Raw genomic sequence first — 19,198 nt, forward strand, 5'->3', positions numbered from 1 at the left:
TGCTTTTTTTTAAGGTAAACATTTTAAAAGCTTAAGTTTTTAATTTTTATATTAATTTTCCAATTATGAATTAAATGGTAATTACAACTTTATAGTCACATTTAGAGCACTGGTTAGGTTTATAAAATTTTTTGTAGGTCTTATGCAGCAAGTGTACATACTCAGTTTCATTTCTTTAATGAGGCAGTTTTGTGATGGTGACAGTGGTAGGGCTCTCTGTCTTGCTGTCTATTGTTTAAATTGCTGATGGAAGAATGGCAGATTTGGTTTAATTAGCAGTTTTAGTGAGAAGCACCGTCAGATTTTATTTAAGCTTTTAAATCTACGAACAAGGGATTCTTAGGTAGGGCTCATTATAAATTGTGAAGAGGAAATCTTACCAATGATTTTCTTCTGTTGTTCTGCCGTTTCATAGACATTATCTTGTTTAAAAAAATGTTCACCTGTATGATCATATTTATTTTAATATATACCCTGTCATGTTATTTTTAAAGGACAGTTATTAAATGTGGTACAATGTTTAATAAATACCAGTGCTGATGACTTTATTTAGTAATCATTTTTCTTGCTCTAGAAACAAATTAGAATATTCATTTTATGAGATTTTTGCAGTTGTTTGAATACGAGAGTAGAAAACATTCTATTTAGTGACACTTGTTTAGCTTTAAATTTTAGCAGTTGGCTTTTCATTAGTGTGCAAATGCTATTTGAATTTCACTTTTAGCATATATAAGGTTAATACAACTTAGTTTTGTTGTCAAACTTAAAATCTATTTGTACATTTATTTTGTAATAGCTAAGATTATCTAATACTCTATAAAGTTTTGTGGTAAACATACTACAAAGTTAATGTTAGACTTGTTTGCTTGCCTTGGTAGTATTTGGGAAGGAACTTTTTATTATGGTATGATGTTAAGTGATAATATAGCTAAAAAGATTTGATGTTAAAGACAATTTTTCTTTTCATCCCTCCTTACTTCTTACAACATTGAGTAGGGTTGCCTTGAAAATATGCTTATAATGTTAAAAATGTTGCACTGAAAGGCAGCACTCATAATCCATTTAGATTTTAGTTTTTAAAATTACTGCATAGATTATGAGCTAAATTTTGGTGATATTGTTTATAAGATATATTAGAAGGATTCTCCTGAATTCTTTTATCTACCTTCATTCTGGTACATATTTTTATTTTTATTTTTTTAATCCTCACCCTAGGATATATTATTGATTTTAGAAAGAGAGGGAGAAACATCATTGTGAGAGAGAAACATCAGTCAGTTGCCTTCTGTATGCGCCCTGATGGGATCGAACCTGAAGCCTAGGTATGTGTCCTGACCAGGAATCGAACCCACAACCTTTTTATGTATGGGACAATGCTCCAACCAGTGAGCCACCTGGCTGGGCCTGGCATATATTTTAAAATATTTATTAAGTTTTAAGTAAGCAATGATAAGGAATATTTAATACTAAATATTGTGCTATCCAAATCACTTATTTAAAAATGAAATCAATTTATGAATTAACCTTTTATATAATTTTAATAAAATAATAAAATATATAGCCTTTGCTTTTTGGAGAATTTCTGTGTGACACAAGAGATATTAATACTGGATAGATATTAACTGAAATGTCAGCAAGGACGGAAGAAAAGTTAACAAGTGACATACGATGTGGAATAAGGGACAGTTTCTATAAAAATTGAAAATTTCACGTATTTTTAAAGGAACCAAAGAAAATGTTTGAAATGAATTAAAGCTATGTGTAGGGAGAATTTAATTTAAGAGTTAATGTTCATTGTAAAATAGAATTTTCTTTTAAGCCTAGTGTTCTTATGTTTATAGAGCACTGCCATAGAAGGAGATGTGGGCAAGGGCTAGGAAATGGAGAGGTACATTATATATAGTAATGTGTGGTTTTATTGGGAGGCTCCCAGTTTCAGAAGTAATTTTTTTCTAAAGGCTAAATTATAGGTTAATTATTTAGAAATCAGTGGCTATTTATTTCATTGAGGTAATCTTCCAGTTCATTTGATCCTTAGAGTCAACTATCAGTGCTAACTAACCCATAAGGTATCAAAAATGTAGTGCTATTTTTATAATACTTTATGGCCACCTCACCAGTTCTAAGTAGGTATGCTAGAAATCTGTCTCCTGTGGCAGGATAGTAAGAAGCTAGGAAAATTCCTGGGCAAGTGAAATGGGGGAACTGAGACAAAATTAAATGAGGCCAAACAGTTTGGGCAGCTTACAGCCACATTGTGACTTGCAAGACGTTATCTTCCCCAAACAAGTCCACTTGAGAGCAAATGGTTAATACCTCTCCTCCCTTATCAGAGAGTACATAGCTTAAATCACCCTGGCCTGGGAAAATAGAGAACAAAGACCACCAATTAATGCCATTTGTGGCAGCTAAACCCAAGGACAAATATCATTTGGGGAATGTTAGGAAGGAAAGATAACCACTAAAGCAGAAGGAGGGGAAGGGGGAAAGATGGGAGAGTTTTATCCTACCCGCTAAACAAAGAAGTTAGCAGCCTTGGGACTTGGGAAGATAAAATTGCCAGATGTTCTTATACATTCTGGGAAAGCCACGACAAAGTAAAAGGGGGATCTTGAAATCTAGTCTGTTGCTCAGTGTATCCAGCAGAGGAACCTTGAAACCTGTAGACAGAAAAGTATAGAACTCCTAAACCTCCACCAGACAAGGGCACTCAGACTAGCTGGGTTGCCGGCTTATATGCCAAGTGTATTCTTAATAAAATTACTTGCCTTGCTTCCTTAATAAATTCACTTGCTTTGCTTCAATACTGCTGCCTGTTACTCATCTGAAATCTTTCTTTTGAGATTGACAAGAGCTGAGGAGGGGACAAGCCCCCTCTCCTCCCTCTAACTCGGGATGCTGTCTGGTAACATCCCTATTATAGCTAGAGGGATTTATTTTACCTACACGCAACTCCACCCCCTTTACTTGCCCATAGTTCCATTCTGTTAATAGCTGGCAACAAATAAAGGAGCTGTTGCCAATAAAACACTGTTAAGGTGTGGTGGGGGGTTGTGGGAGATAGGCTTTTTGGTTAGTGTTTTGTGAAGTTCAAGGATTGACTGAACTTCCCTTTTGTTTAGGGCTACTTATCTCTTGGAAGAGAACCTGGCTAGTGCTGTGGCTCTCAGAGATGAAACTCAGTCAAAGAGTTGTCATTGCTGCTGTCATTTTAAAATTCCGCATTGAGAACTGCCTCTCATCCCCTTGTCTGTTTTTGAGTCCTTCACTTGAAAATCTTCCACTCAAGCTCAAGCTAAAGCTTTAAGCTTCTACATGTGCAGAGTTAAGAGACAGCAGGGCTTTTCAGGAACAGCCATTTAGAAAGCCTGGTGTGTGTGTGGTGGGGCTGAAGAGTGACATGAGATGAGATTATTTAGATAAGAAGGGGCCAGTTTGAGTAATGCTAGTTTTATCTTTATCCTGGGGCATTGGGCAGCCAGCCAGAAGGATCAAATTTTTTTTTAAACTTTAGATTTTGCAATAATTTTAGACTGAGAAAAGTTACAAAATACTACACATTATTTCTCTATAACTCACACATTTTATCATGTTAGTTTTCTCATGTCTCCTTAACCCCCCTTGCTGTCTATCCCTACCCCCCCACTCCCGACCCTCATCTTTTTCTGGACCTTTAGACAGTAAATTACAAATATTATGGCCTTTATCCTAAGTACTTTAATGTGTAGTTTTAATAAATATGATTAAAATCCTGCATTATTATAGTACAATGATCAAAATCAGTAAATTAACGTTATTACAGAACTATGAGCTAATCTTACAGATCATATTCAAATTTCACCTATTAATGTCTATACTAAAGGGGGAAAACTTTTTTACTGGTCCAGAATCTAATCCAGGATCACATATTGCATTTAGTTGTTGTCAGGCCTCTCCAGTTTTTCCTGGTTTGGAATATTTCCTCATTTGTCTTTTATGACCTTGACATCTCTGAACCCCTTTGGTTTCAGGTTCTTTGAAGCAGTGCTGTAGATCTGAACAATGGATTTTACAGCCACACCCTTGTTTTACTTTTCATACAATGGTTTTCTGACAGTGGCCTAGATTTTATTTTTGAAAACCATTCCTTACTGTTAGCATTTGATGTGTAGAGAGAGTGGGAATATTCTTTCTTTCTTTTTAAATCCAAGAAGGTGTATTTAGGACACTTAACGTATACTATAGAAAAAGCAAAGTATATTATATAACAAATTATGGCAAAGCAATTAATCATATTTCTGGGATGAACAGAGTACCGTAATAAAAAATATACATTCTCAAGATATCCAATATTTGCAATTTAAAAAATCTTATCAATTTGAGAAAAGGTACTTTAATAGTAGATACTAAATCAGGTGAAAGAGAAATAAAAGGAGTAAGATAATTTCACAAAGTTCAGGAGTTTGAGTAGGTTTTAGGGAAACTGCTGCTGAGCCATAACCTTCCACAAGCAAGAAGAAAATCTTGTAAAAATATATTGAAGTATATTAATCTATCAGTCCCACAATTTGCAGATATGAAACAGATTCTGAGTGTCATAAAAATATGTGATTAATAATTTAAAAATTTTAAATGTATTTATAATACATGGAAATGTACATGATGAAAACAGTGGCTTAAACATAACTAATTAGAGTTAAAAAATGGAGGCATCATTTAACTTCATAAGTTCCTTCATTATGATGTATCACAATCATATTTGAAGGAGAAAGAACAGGCAAGGGATGAACAATTTGGCATGAACTAGAGTTTCGTCAAAGCCTTACAGACAGATATGTGTTCTCCCTGGGATAAATTCATATACCTGTGATTGCGGTGCAGTTGAATGATTTTTAGATATTTGGTCAAAATTGCCTCACTGCCCCTGAGAGACACTGTGATACTCCACACAGAGCAGAAGGACAAGCACAATCACTTATCAGTCAGACTTTGCAGATAACTTCCTGTCTCAGCCCCCTAGGACTTAACTAATCACTCCACTTGGTGGCTCAAATGGGCAGGCACTTCTTTAAGTAGCAGGATGGCATTGTGATATATTAACCAAAGTGTTATCCTTCAAAAATTTTCTGTTACCCAGTAAACTTCTTCCATGGGTAAGTTGACCAGAAGTTGCCTATCATCTAAAGGTGAGTTATCATAGCAGAAAAAGAGGACATTTCCGACCCTAGGAAAAGCAAGTTTCAGAAGCAAAATGTACAAACTTAGAAGAATACAAAATGTGGGAGAGCTAGGATTTGTCTGCATTCCCAGCCTAGGTAGAGTGCTGGAAGGAGAAAAAGGCAAGGGACTGAATTAAGAGCAAGGGCATCAAGATTTTGCAGGGTACCCAAGAAGGAACTGTGTGTTTTGCCCACAAACTCCAGGCTGAGCATCTAGTAGACTGAGATATGCTGCCAATGTAGAACTGGATTTCAAAGGGACAATCTCTCTGTCCACTGTCTTTACAGTACTGCTGAGTAATAATCTTATAAGATCCACTGCACTGACCTATTGTACTTTCCTGACGTGTGGCAAACAGACTCAGGAAATGGCTGTGAGGCCTGATGAGGCAAATAGGCCTGCAGACAGGTCGTTTTGGGGGGCCCCTAATGCAATGGAAGAGCAGCCAATGTTTTCCCATCTCCTAAGAAGGTCTCGCAAATATGGCAAATGAGGATAAAACCTGGACAGGTCCTGGAGTCAGGACTCTAAAGGAATTGATGGAATCAAGTACAGAAGAAGAGACCAAAGTGGAAAGTGGCCTTTGAAACAGCCCTCCTCATCACTCTCAAAGCCCAGGGACCAAAAAGGTCACAGGAGTCAGATAATATACTCCTTCATATTACCTAGAAAATCTCTCTAATGAACAAAATTAACTAACAGAATAGACCCAGAGACATTGAAGTATGCAACAGACAGGTATAGGGAAGGAAGCAGGGGGATGGGGGTGGGGAGGATTAACCAAAGAACTTATATGCATATATGCATAACCGGTGGACACAGACAATAGTGTGGGGAAGGCCTGGGGAGGAGGTGGGAAGAGGTTGGAGGGGGTCAAGGCGGGGGGGAGGGGACATCTGTAAAACTTTCAGCAATAAAGATAAATTTAAAAAAAAAAGACAATCTCCTTAGTTAAATCATATAATTCATTACGGTTTCTATTTTCTATGTTACCATAAGCAACAATGTTGCTAAACTTTGTTACTACATTCCTGCAACCCTCACTTTCTTTTAAGCTTTCCATAGCAGCCTCCTGAAAGGCTCCAAGAATTCTTACCAGTGTTTTTAATGCTTATTAGGCACTCGGAATCTGAAAGTCCTTCTAGCATCTGCCCACTGCTTAATTCCATGCAGCCTCCCATATTTTTAGGTATTTTGTTATAGTAGTATCCCACTCCTCATAACAATGTTTCTATTCTGTTATTGCAGCGTAACAAATTGCCCTAAAATGTAGTGGCTTAAAACTATAATAAATATTTATTGTCTCATAATTTCTATAGGTAAGGAATTTGGATTTAGCTGGGTATTTCTAGCTCAGGTTTCTCATCAGATTGCAGTCAAAGATGTTGGCCAGACTACAGTTATTTGAAGGCTTGACTGAAAATTGAGGATATCCTCCCAAGATGGCTTATTCATATGGTTCACAAGTTGATGCTGGCTGAGCAAGAACCTCAGTTTCTTTCTGCATGGACCTTTCCACAGGGCTGCTTGTGTGTCCTTGTGACATGTCACCCACCTTTTCCCAGAGAGAGTGTGCTGAAAGAGAGAGAGCAAGGTGAAAGCTGTAATATTTTTGTGTGACCTAGCCTTAGATGTCACATAATTGTCTTTCCCTCCTAGTGTAATGCCTCTTTTTCCTAAATTATTTATTGGTGGTAAAATATATATATAAAATATTTGCCATTTTAACCACTTTTAAGACACACCATCATTTTTGCAATATTCTGTTGATTACATAATACAGCCTGTTCAGTGTGGGTGGGTACTACCTAGGGGCAAAGATCTTTGGGAACCATCTTGGAGGCTAACTACCACACCCCGAGAATTGGGTAAATCCATTTTTCTTACCAAGTTTTCACCCATAAGTCTTAGCATTCATTGAAGATTCTACCTGAAATGGTGTTTGACACAAGGGGAATTTCTAATTCCATCATTCATTTTGCATCTATAAGTTGGCCTTCTGTAAGTTAGAGCTTCCCTTCCTTTCTCCCTTTCTTTATCAGTAAGGGGTGGGGGAGTTGTCTAAAGAGGAAATCAAGATGTGGCATTAAATGTAGGAAGAAATTAAGAGGGAGTGGTATTTTGGAATCCAGGGAAAGTGTTTCAAGACAGCCAGTCAGTGCTCAGCAGTGTTAGATGCATAGGAAGGACAAGTAATATAAGGATAAATATGTTCTTTGGGGTTTGTTAACCTGAAATTAAAAAGTGGAGAGGCAAGAAACATTTTGGGGGGGAAATGAGTTAAATTTTGGGGGCCACAGATTCAGGCTGACTCCCAAATAGTGTTCCAGTTACAGGGCGAGGGCAAGGGGTTTGGAAAGGAATAATTACATGAATAGAAGAAATTCCAATTGGTGCTGGTAAGCCGAGTTACTCTTCAGATATACATGATTGGTTACTGATTCTTTCTTCAGATTAGAGAGTCCATATTCATCTGTCCTTTCAGGATGTCTGCTTTTCTTCTTCTTTTACAATTTTTTGTAAGACAAAGATCTGGTCCAGTTCAAATAGTCTTTAAGATGTACAAGGCACTTAGCTCCTCTGGAATGGCAGCTCTGACTTCATTTTGAAATGGCTTCACTTATGTCAGCTTTCACAGATTTAATACTAAAGAAGTTTTTGAGGAGTTGTTTCAGTGTAAAGATGGGAGGAGAAGCTAATTGAAGTTGCCATCATCATTACTGTTGCAGTTTGGGGCTGTTAAGTAAAATGAGGGTCACTTGACCACAAGCACTGCGATTCCTTGATAGTCAATCTGATAGCCTAGACAGCTACTAAGTGACTAACAGGTGGGAGCATATACAAGTGTGGAGATGCTGGGCAAAGGGATGATTCACGTCCTGGGCAGAGCAGGATGGTGTGAAATTTCATCTTGCTATTCAGAACTGCTACTGAGTACAATTTAAAGCATATGAATTATTTATTTTTGGAATTTTTCACTTTATATTTTTGCACAATGGTTTACCTTGGGTAACTGAAATCATAGAAAATAAAATTGTAGATAAGGGGCAGGGGAACTACTATATTAAGAAAAGCCTAGAACATGGTGCACAATGACTCGGATTAGCAGGATGGAGCCTGCTTTTTCTAGCGGGCCCAAGACACCTCACAGCAGTCTCCTAAAGTTTGCAACTGCCAAGGTTTATGGTGTATTTCCCAGATTTGTAGGGTACGAGGAAAAAACTTGACTGGGGCTGACTCCTCTGACTGCCCTCCCTTCCTCACCCTTGGAGTATCAGGTGCTCTTGCCTCTTTCCTTTGTTGTCTTGAGCCTCTCAACCTCTCTGCTGTGCACCCCAAAGGCAGCATTACCAAATCCTTTGTGTCGTAATAACTATTTTAAAAGCAAGTGATTTATTTTTTCACTTTAAAAATGGACAATAGCAGAAACAAGTCAATCTCAAACTTTTACTTGTTGCATTTTAACTAACAAGGGGAATGGGTGAAGAAAAAGTATGTAGTGTATAGACAGAATATATTAATAAACTATTTAGTGTAGCTCTCCAACCACTTGTACTTCTCTGTTTAAGCTTGTTGTACTTATGCAAATGATAATGACATGGGCTCCAAGGTTCTATGTAGTAATCTTCCCCTTACATAAAAATTTACTATCTTAAACACTTTTAAGTACAGTTCCATGGCATTAAATACATTCATATTGTGCATCTATCACCACCACCATCTATCTTCAGAACTCTTTTCATCTTGCAAAACCAAAACTCTGTAGCTGTTAACACTAACTCTTCACTTCCTCCCTCTCCCCAGCCCCTGGCAACCACTGTTCTACTTTTTTGTAGGAATTTGACTGTTCTAGATTCCTTGTAAATGGAATCATATGGTATTTGTTTTGTGACTGGCATATTTTACTTAGCATACTGTCCTCAAGGTTCATGCATGTGTTGTGGCACATGTCAGAGTTTTCTTGCTTTTTAAAGTTGAGTAATCTTTTGCATGTATATACCACATTTTGCCTATTCATTTATCAGTTGATGGACACTTGGGTTGTTTCCACTTTCTAGCTCTTATACATAATGCTGCTATGAACATCAGTGTACAAATATTTCTTCAAAACCCTACTTTCAATTCTTTTTGGTATATACCAGAAGTGGAATTGCTAGATCACATGGTGATTCTGTGTTTAATTTTTTGAAGAACCACTATACTGTTTTCCATAGCAGCTGTACCGCTTTGCATTCCCACCAAGGGTTCAAATTTCTCCACATGCTTGCTAACATTTTTCTCTGTAGTGGTTTTGTGCCTTCATTATGATAAGTTACTTGGTGTTTGGCTCTTTTTTTTTTATCTACTTGGGACTGAGTACTGTTAGATGAACTTTGTGTACTGATTATTGTTTGATAGTTACAGTAGAGGAAAAGTAAGAGGAGTATAAAGAATGTAAATTTTTATTGATTTAGTATGAATCTAGACCACACTCAAAAAATACTTTCTGAAATGATGGAAATGTTCTATAACTCTTTTAATACAGTAGCCACTAGCCACATCTGCCTATTGAGCACTTGAAATGTATCACATGTTACTGAATATTTAATTTTAGTTAAGTTAAATTTAAATTGCCATGTGTGGCAATTATTTACCATATTGGACAGCATGTCTGTAGTAAATAATAAGAGCCTGCTTGTTCATTTTTAAGGTTTTCTGGATAAACATTAGGGTTACTTGTGTTTGAGTTATAAGGATTTTTATTTAATTTCTTACTTTGTTTAACCATTTACTTTTTCATGAAGTGCATTACTTTCAGATATGGGCACTAGTAAATTTTAGGTCAGTCAGTAATACATAAGGAATTTATACTAATTCATTCAGGCAGCAGATAGACTTGATAATGTTTTTGTGATAAGTAATTGTGGGTGTATTAATAGTTTAATCTTTTTTTAAAAAAAATTTATCTTTGTTGAGAGTATTACAGGTGTCCCATTTTCCCCCCGAATTGATCCCCTCCACCTCGCTCCCACCCCCTCCCCAGGCCTTCACCCTGTTATTGTCTGTGTCCATGGGTTATGCATATATGCATATTACTTCTTTGGTTAATCTCTTCCCACTCTCCACCTCCCTTCCCTCTTTCCTCTGAAATATGATCATCTGTTGCATACGTCAGTGTGTCTGGATCTATTTAGTTCGTCAGATTCTTTTGTTCATTGGCTTCTTCTTAAAGAAGACCCTTCAACTTTTCCTGTAGTGCTGGTCTGGTGGTGATGAACTCCTTTAGCTTTATCTGTGAAGCTCTTTATTTGACCTTCAGTTCTAAATGATAGCTTTGCTGGGTAGAGCAGTCTTGGTTGTAGTTCCATGTTTTTCATCGCTTTGAATATTTCTTGCCACTTTCTTCTGGCCTGCAAGGTTTCTGTTGAGAAATCAGCTGAGAGTCGTATGGGTGTTCCTTTGTAGGTAACTAATTGCTTTTCTCTTGCTGCTTTTAAGATTCTCTCTTTGTCTTTAACCTTTGGCATTTTAATTATAATGTGTCTTGGTGTGGGCCTCTTTGGGTTCCTCTTGTTTGGGACCCTGTGTGCTTCCTGGACTTGTAAGTCTATTTCTTACAAGTAGGGGAAGTTTTCTGTAATTATTTTTTCAAATAGGTTTTCAATTTCTTGGTCTCTTTCTTCCCCTTCTGGCACCCCAATAATACGAATGTTGGGCCTCTTGAAGTTGTCCCCGAGGCTCCGTATACTATCTTCATTTTTCTGGATTCTTTTTTCTTTTTGCTCTTCTGGTTTGGTGTTTTTTGTTACCTCATGTTCCAAATTGCTGATTTGATTCTCAGCGTCCTCTACTGTTGATTCCCTGTAAAGTATTCTTCATTTCATTTTGTGTAGCCTTCATTTCAAATTGGTACTTTATTATGTTGTGATATTCTCAGTTATTTCCCTAATAGTATGCTTAAACATCCTTATAAATAAAATTCTGAACTCTGTATCTGTTAGCTTGTTTAGACCTATTTCATTTAGTTCCTCCTCTAGAGATTTCTTCTGTTCTTTGCTTTGTGACATGTTTCTTTGCCTCCACATTTTGGCTCCTTCCAGGTGTTTGTTTCTATGTATTAGGTAGAGCTGCTATGCCTCCTGAAATTTGTAGAGTGGCTTTGTGTAGTAGGTGTCCTGTAGGTTCCAGTGGCTCAGCCTCCCCAGTCACCTGAGCTGAGCCTTCTAGGTGCTCCCCTGTGTGGGCTGTGTGCACTGTCCTGTTGTAGTTGAGCCTTGGTTGCTTTTGGTGTCACTGGGAGGAATTGACCCCCGGGCCAATCAGCTGTGAGGACCATCTGCAGCTATAGCCAAAGAGCTGCTGTGATAGAGACACTACTGTGGAGCAGGATTTACTTCAGTGGGGCTTTGGTGTTCACCAAGTGCGCCCCTTGAGTGTGTCATTGTGGATGTGGTAGGATTGTCTCTGGGGCCTCCCAGGAGGTGCAAAGTCAGCCTCTGCCAGTGCCTTGCCCAGGGCCACCCAGTATGAGCTACACAGCAAACCGTAGTTGGCTGCTACTTGTGCTGGACTTGGAGGTGTCCAGGAGAGTCCAAGCCATGAACCAATGCAGGCTGCTGCGTGCCAGGCCTGGGGCCACTTATCAAGCTGTTTTTTGGATGCTGCTGCTTGTTTGAGAGATTTTAGGAAAGTCCTAAGCATAAGGCTCGAGAGGCCACTTGCATAGAAAAGCCACTGGAAACGGCTTGGATGGGCTTGCAGGTGGGAGGGGTGGGGCCAAAGGTGTGAGTCAGGTGCTGGAAATTCAAATATGGCCCCTGCCTGCCGCCTGTGTGCGGGAAGGACTCTCCAAAGGAGCAGTGGCCTCTGCCAGCCCTTCTGCCTGGGAGAATGCTGCCCCTCCAGCTCTCGACCAGACTTCAGGCAGGTTAGTTCCTCCCCAAATGTCCCAGGTTCCCCTCAAGCTGCTACCCAGCACTGGGGCTCAGGGAGCGCGTCTGAGTGAGTCCATGTGCAGGCCCTTTAAGAGGAAAGCCTGGGACTCCTGCACCCTCCAGGACCCTCAGCAACAGGCCCCCCTGGTTTTCACAGCCTGAAGTTGTGGGGATTTCTCTTCCCGGCCCTGGAGCCCCGGGCTGGGTACCTGCTGTGGGGCTGGGACCCCTCCCTCCTCCGGGAAACCTCCACCGCTGAGATTCCCGCCTGGGTTTAACACCCCCCCCCCCCCACCGGGTGTTGGCCCGCAGCCCCGTCTCTGCTATCCAGCCCCATCCGCCCACGTCTCCGCCCCTCCTATCATTCTTGATGCTTCTTCAGGGCCCTGGTTGTAGGGCTTCTGTTCAGCCAAATTTCAGGAGGTTCTGAGTAATGGTAGTTCTGTATTTTAGTTGTAATTTTGATGTGGTTGCAGGAGGCGGCGGGTGCAGCTGTTACCTACACCGCCATCTTGTTTCTCCAATAGTTTAATCTTAACTGATGAATTATTAGCAGAATCTACTTAGAAAGAGGATAGTTACTGAATATGATTCTGTGTATAAAATCAGTCACTCAATTGATGTTTTCACTAAATTCTTGTATAGGCCTATTTTCTTTTTAACCTTAATTGTCACATGTAACCGCAGCTGATTTTTTAAAAACTTGTATGGTTGTAGTGGTTTCTGAAATTGAGTACTGGTAGCTTAGGTTAGTCTGAAGGGATAAAATAAATATACAGGTAAGCTAGAGTGAGATAGGGCCAGTGAGAGGAAAATAAAGTGCTTGTGGAAATTTAGCAGAAAATGCTAAGTGGAAGAAGTGGTATTTAAGAAAAGTCTTGAATGTTGTCAGTGGTGCTTCTTAAGGAGTTATGCGGGGACAGTGTTCTCAATGACAAGAACACTATATTCAGAGTACAAAAAGACTGAAGAAAAGTTCAGAGTATTTTAAACATAAAGAAGGTTCAGTTTATTGACAGTATATGGGGTAAGGGAATAGGAATGATAAGCATGAATACAGATTGGGGTCATTTATGGCAATTCCATAAGAGGAGTTTGTATTTAATAATGGTACGAGGAAGATTATTCACCTAGTGTGTTGTATGAGGTGACAGAACTTTGGAACTACTGTGATGACTGATAGTTTTGTTTATAGCATTTATCTAAGTTTTATATACTTTCTTCATTATAACAATGGAATTTCTTCATAAGTCTTATTTGACTTCATAAGTTTTATTCACCTTTGTACTGTCAGTGTTTATGTGCCAAATAAATAATATTTTTACTTAATGAGTGATTGAAATAAGGAGACCAGTTTGAGAATGATCGTAATGATGGTGACTATAATGACAGCAAAGCAACAATAATGTGTAGTTTTTACTACATGTTAGAACATTGTGCCAAGTACTTTACATGTAATAATTCGTATAATTCCCAACAACAGACTTTTGAGATAGGGACTAATATTACTATTATTTTTTTTTACAGAAGTTAAAACTATGGTATAGAAGTTTAACAGCTTGATATAGTTAGTAAAGTAGAACTGCATATGAACCCACATAGTCTGGCTCCCAAGTCTATACTCTTGACCACTTAAGTTAGCCTGAATCAGATTAAAAGTAATGAAGTCTAAACTGAGCTTAATGGCTACAGGAATGGAAGGGTATGGGGAATGATATTCAAGGTGCTGAAGGAATAAAATCTATATGATCTAGGGTCTGATTGGGAGTGGCAGGTCAAGGGAAAAGGTGTATTGTAGGTGATGGATGGCTATAGGCTGTCTTAACTGAGGATGTGGTACCATAAGTACAGGTAGGGACTTGAGGAAAAGCTGATTTGTGTGCCTTATAAAAAGGAGGAACTGATTAATTTGATTTTAGTCACAATAAAATTTAAGGTATGGTGGAATGGGAAACATTTAAAGGCAGTTGAAAATGAGTCTAGAATTTGAGATAGGTCAGACTAGATGTATATTCGATCCAAATAAATTAAACTACTCATATTTTAAAAGCTTGTAAAGTGAGGAGATCGGGTTTATAGTGAAGAAGATATCAGAAGAGTTGTCAGATAGACTTAAGTGATGTGGCTTTGCTTGGACTAGGATATTTGCATATTAGATACAATGTTTGAATCATATTCTACCCCTTGCCTCTAACAAGTTTTGGGTTTGTTTGTTTTTTTAAACATTATCCTGTTTGCTCTAATTATTCTCTCAAATATTGGTCCTCTTTAGTCTTCATTTTTCTCTTTTCTTTCTTCCATCTCAGTTCAAATTCAGCACTTAGTTTTGGCTTTATAATGAAGCTAAACTTCCTTTGTCTTGTATGAATCACACTGTATCTCTTGCTTTGGATATCTTTTACATGGTTTTCTTATTTTTTCACTTTATATTACTAGTTGTCATCAGTATATGTCTTATTGCCAGGCTCTATTATGTCTCAGAGCTTAACCCTATCTTTTGTACTTTACTGTTCTTCCCATGATGTCTAATATGGTTTCTTGAATACAGTGAAACCATGTGAAATTCTTGCTTCTTTTATTTTTACAAACTCGGAGTTTTAAGTGTGGGGATAAGGGAATAAAGGTAGTATTGTTGACAACTTTTGAGTAATTAAGAATTGATTTTGGAGAAATTTTTATTTTAGTTGCATTGAACACAATGTAGTAGCTACATATACACTTATAGGTAGATAGGAATACGAAACTGGAGCACAAGATGTTAATGGAGTAAAAGGACTTTGCTGAAATCATGAAAAGGGATAATACCTGATGGGCTTTTATCCCTGAAGGAAGAAAAAGCTTTAGTATTAAATATTTAAAATAGATATACTTGTCAGAGAGAAGTTACAGTGAGAATTAATAATCAGTTATTATTAATTAGCTGATACAAAGACCAAGTAGAACATCAAAGTGAATCACATAGAGCCTCTAATTGCCTAAAAAGTTCAATGAGATTCTCAGCCTCTTTTTTGTTTTCCAACTTTTTAAAACTCTTTTCTTTTTTCAAATAAGTTTTTGTTGATTTCAGAGAGAGGAAGGGAGAGGGAGAGAGAGATAGAAACATCAGTGATGAGAGTCATTGATCAGCTGCCTTATGCACACCCCTTACTGGGGATCAAGCCTGCAACCCGGGCATGTGCCCTGACTGGAAATTCAACTGTGACCTCTTGGTTCATGGATTATCGGCTCAACCACTGAGCCATGCTGGCCAGGCTTAGCCTTCTTTTTGATGCTGGGATTCTGAAGAGAGGGACTGGACATTGTAAATCCACTTACATATTTCTAAGAAACTACTTGCTGAGCAGGTCCCTGAATTTTATTAGGGGTTTTCAGCCAGCCCTGCTGGGAGAGGTGTGATAACATCAGTGTAAGAGCAGTTGAGACATGCTACTGACTTACTAACCAATAGTGAAAGTTTTGGAAATCAGATAGAGACACTTGTACTAAACTCTGGCATGCCTATTGGTGACAAATGGCAAAGGAATTTAGGTTTTCCTTGGGAAGCACTACAAACTCGTATTGGAGGCCTTGAAACATGCATATGAACTGATCTTCATCCGTGGGTATGAGTGATACGGCAAAGAAGTCTTTAGCAGTGTCCAAGACAACCAACTAAGTACCATCATTCTGTGTAATGGATTTAGTCTAACAGCGGTGGCTATAACAGCAATAACTAAACTCAGTTAACAATTCCTTATATGCCTTCAGCTTCCGTTAATCTTTTGTCGCAGTCCTAGCAGGGCTTTTGTGTTGAGATGTTGCATTTCTTACTACCCCTGGTACTTTAAGTTCTTAATCAAGGTTGTGGTTTCCCTTTGTCCTCCTGTAATTCTGTTCTGTTTCTGTTGGACCACCAAAGAAAGGAAATTGATTTGGGGAGCAATTTGTATGTTCCATTAGCGTCTCCTGATTTGGAGAATACTCTTTGGCACTTACAGGATGGCTAATGACAAGTATACAACACAAGGGTTTACAAACCTATTCTGTAAAGAATCAGATAATAAGTATTTCAGTCTTTGCAGATCTCATACAGTCCCTGTCACGTATTCTTCCTTTTTTTAAAACAACTCTTTAAAAGATGTAAAGATCATTACTAGCTTGGGTGCTATAGTTTGCCAACTCCTGATATATCAATTCCTGCTATAATTTGAGATGTATAAATGGTAACAAAAGTACAGCTAGTTGCTGAAAGGCTCAGCTTACAAAGTGATGTTAACTTCCTTACCCCACTGTTAATCTCTGCTCTGCATACTGGTGCCTTTTACTTCCATGAGTCCAAGGAGAAGAGTGATCTGGGTATCTCTGTGTGACAGAGCCTTAAAAATTTGTCTCTCCTCTCTCCAAATTCCCCAGCATACTGGATGGGTGCATATGGCCATTGATTGATTCCTCCCTGGGGACAGGGAAACCTCATCCCCATCTCCATTTTTCTGAAAGCAACTGAGGTTGCCTTAAAGGGTGAGGAGGTTGAAGAAGAGAGATTGTGGTGGGTACAGAGTGGCTCCATACCGTTAAATATACCTTTGTATTTACTTTCGATTTGGAAGGGCATGGTGGGTGCTTGTGGGTCAACCAAATAAATTTTCCTTGTTTTCAGCACTTACAATGCTCTATATTGTGATGTAGTCAAGGGTGAAACCAATTATTTCAGCCTTGGGAATCCCTTGACTCAGCAGCCAGCTGGCAAACTCTGGTTGACTGAATCTTGGTACACACAGCAGGGTCCTGTTTTGGAAAGCTCTCCTTAATCTGGGGCATCTGGTACCCCAGATTACTAAAATAGTGTCTCAAGTTTTCACCTAATTTCAGTAAGTGCTAGTTCCATAAGGGCTGGGAGAATTTTTCAGGGTGGCAGCGCCAATGATAAGAATTTACCTAGATTTCTCATTTCGCAGTGGGTCACCTTTATCACTCTGTAAATGCTCTGTTAGTTTTTTAAACCCAATCTGGGCATTAAGAGCCTAAATCCCAATCAAGGTCTCAACTATAATTTCCTGGGAGTTGATCTATCTTTGGGAATTCTCCCTAATAGAACTAAAGCTGCCTTACAACAACCAGGACCTACTGTAACAAAAGCTTTTACTGAGATCTTTTGCTGTCATCTGCAAGTGAATTTAAAGTTAGCAGGGTAGACTGCAGGAGGTGTTGAGCTCTAAGACAGCCTAGCTGTTGTTATTTTTCCTCACATGCTCTGCCCTACCTCCTCATCTCCCAAGCAAACCAGAGTTCTTAGGATTTGCTTGAGTTATGTTCATTGCCAGTTTCCCTCTTTTACGTTTAATATAAGTGAGTATCTCTGTAACCTCTCTGAAAAGATTGTAACCTTCTGTTCACTAAGGATGAATCCTAGTACTAGTTATTTCAGTGGGGTGGAACTGAAGCCAACTGCTGTATTGTTGGGGAGGTCCTATCTGGAGGAGGTTTAGCAATTACCGGAACATCATTTGGACACACCTCTTTGACTGTACAGTAACTCCTTATTTAACGTTTTCAGTAGGTTTTGTGACTTTAATCGAAACGATGTATAATGAAGTCACTTTTACCATAGGATAATTTGATACAGACAAGAGTGAAGTTCTTATGGCATCTCATCAGTGGTATAATGAAACCCGTTGAACTAAACCACATTATTCAAGGACCTGCTGTATTTCCCAACACTTAGCCTGCTACCACCTTCTCAGTTCCTTCTCATTGTCAGGCAATAAAGTGGAGGACCATTTACTGCCTGATTGACCAAAAGATACACTCACTATGTTTGCTAACCATTCCCATAGACATCCCTCAGACCCCATTAATTGGCCTGTGAGACTCTTATCTTTCATTTTGCAGAAAGCCATGCCATTAACAGCATCACATTCTCATCACCAAACTGTTAAGAACTATGAAAGATGTCTTTGATTTTACCATACATGTATGGTAACTAGTTACCATACATGTAACTAGACAGGAGAATTATGTGTTCCCCCAAGACCCAGTTCCCATAGGGTAATGCAGAGAGGGCTGGATGATATCTGCTCATAGAGTCTTTTGCATTGCAGTAGAGGAATCCTGAGCTTAGGGCACTTGAGTCTTTTGTAGTAGACATTAAGTGTGGCTGCCCGGCCAGGCGTGGCTCAGCGGTTGATCGCCTAGGACCCAGGCGATGAGGGTTCGATTCCTAGTCAGGGCACATGCCTGGGTTGCGGGCTCGATCCCCAGTCAGGGGCATGCAGGATGCAGCCAATCAATGACTCTCTCATCATTGATGTTTCTATCTCTCTCTTTCCCTCTCCTTTCCTCTCTCTGAAATCAGCAAAGATATATTAAATTTAAAAAAAGTAAAAAAAAAAAGTGTGGCTACCCTTTGCTCTTAAGACATACTCTGACAGTCCAGAACAATGGGCAAGTCATTGCCTCACTTGAAAGACATGCAGGAATAGTAGAAACATACAGAATTGTCTCCCAACACATAACAATTCTCAAATTTTGTTTGATTTAATACAATATTAATTTTTTATTCACAGTTAGGTCCAACACAGGTGTTTTTTTTTTGGTGGTTGTTTTGAGTACTGCTTTTGATTGTTTCCATGTTATTAAAAAAAAAAAAAGTCATCATTCCCCCAGTTTCTGCACTTAATTCATAATTGTCATTTTATTGTTTTGCTTTGCTCGGCTAAATTACTTGCCTGTTATAGGGTGAGGTACAAACATAGGATATCATTTCTTTAAAAAAATTTATTTTCAGTTACAGTTGACATACAATATTATATTAGTTTCAGGTGTACAACCCAGTGATGGGACATTTATATAACTTACGAAGTGATCACCCCAATAAATCTAGTACCAATCTGACACCATACATAGTTATTACAATACTGTTGAATATATTTCCTGTGCTGTTCTGTACACCCCTGTGACTATTCTATAATTACCAATTTGTACTTCTTTGTTTTTTCTCTCTGTATCTATGAATCTCTTTCTACTTTGTTAGTTTCAATTTGTACCTCTTAATCCATTCACCTTTTCCATCTCCACATCCCCTCCTCCCATCTGGCTACCGTCAAAAT

The 19,198-nt window shown here is 38.5% G+C and overlaps 1 protein-coding gene across 9 annotated transcripts in view; it reads left to right on the forward strand.

The window, feature by feature from the left end:
- MLLT10 (MLLT10 histone lysine methyltransferase DOT1L cofactor) overlaps nt 1–19,198 on the forward strand; it is a 240,833-nt gene that overhangs the window by 126,520 nt on the left and 95,115 nt on the right. The window lies entirely within an intron of this gene.

Source organism: Miniopterus natalensis, chromosome 1 (assembly GCF_054644295.1).
Source record: "Miniopterus natalensis isolate mMinNat1 chromosome 1, mMinNat1.hap1, whole genome shotgun sequence".
In the NCBI taxonomy this organism is placed as follows: domain Eukaryota; kingdom Metazoa; phylum Chordata; class Mammalia; order Chiroptera; family Miniopteridae; genus Miniopterus; species Miniopterus natalensis.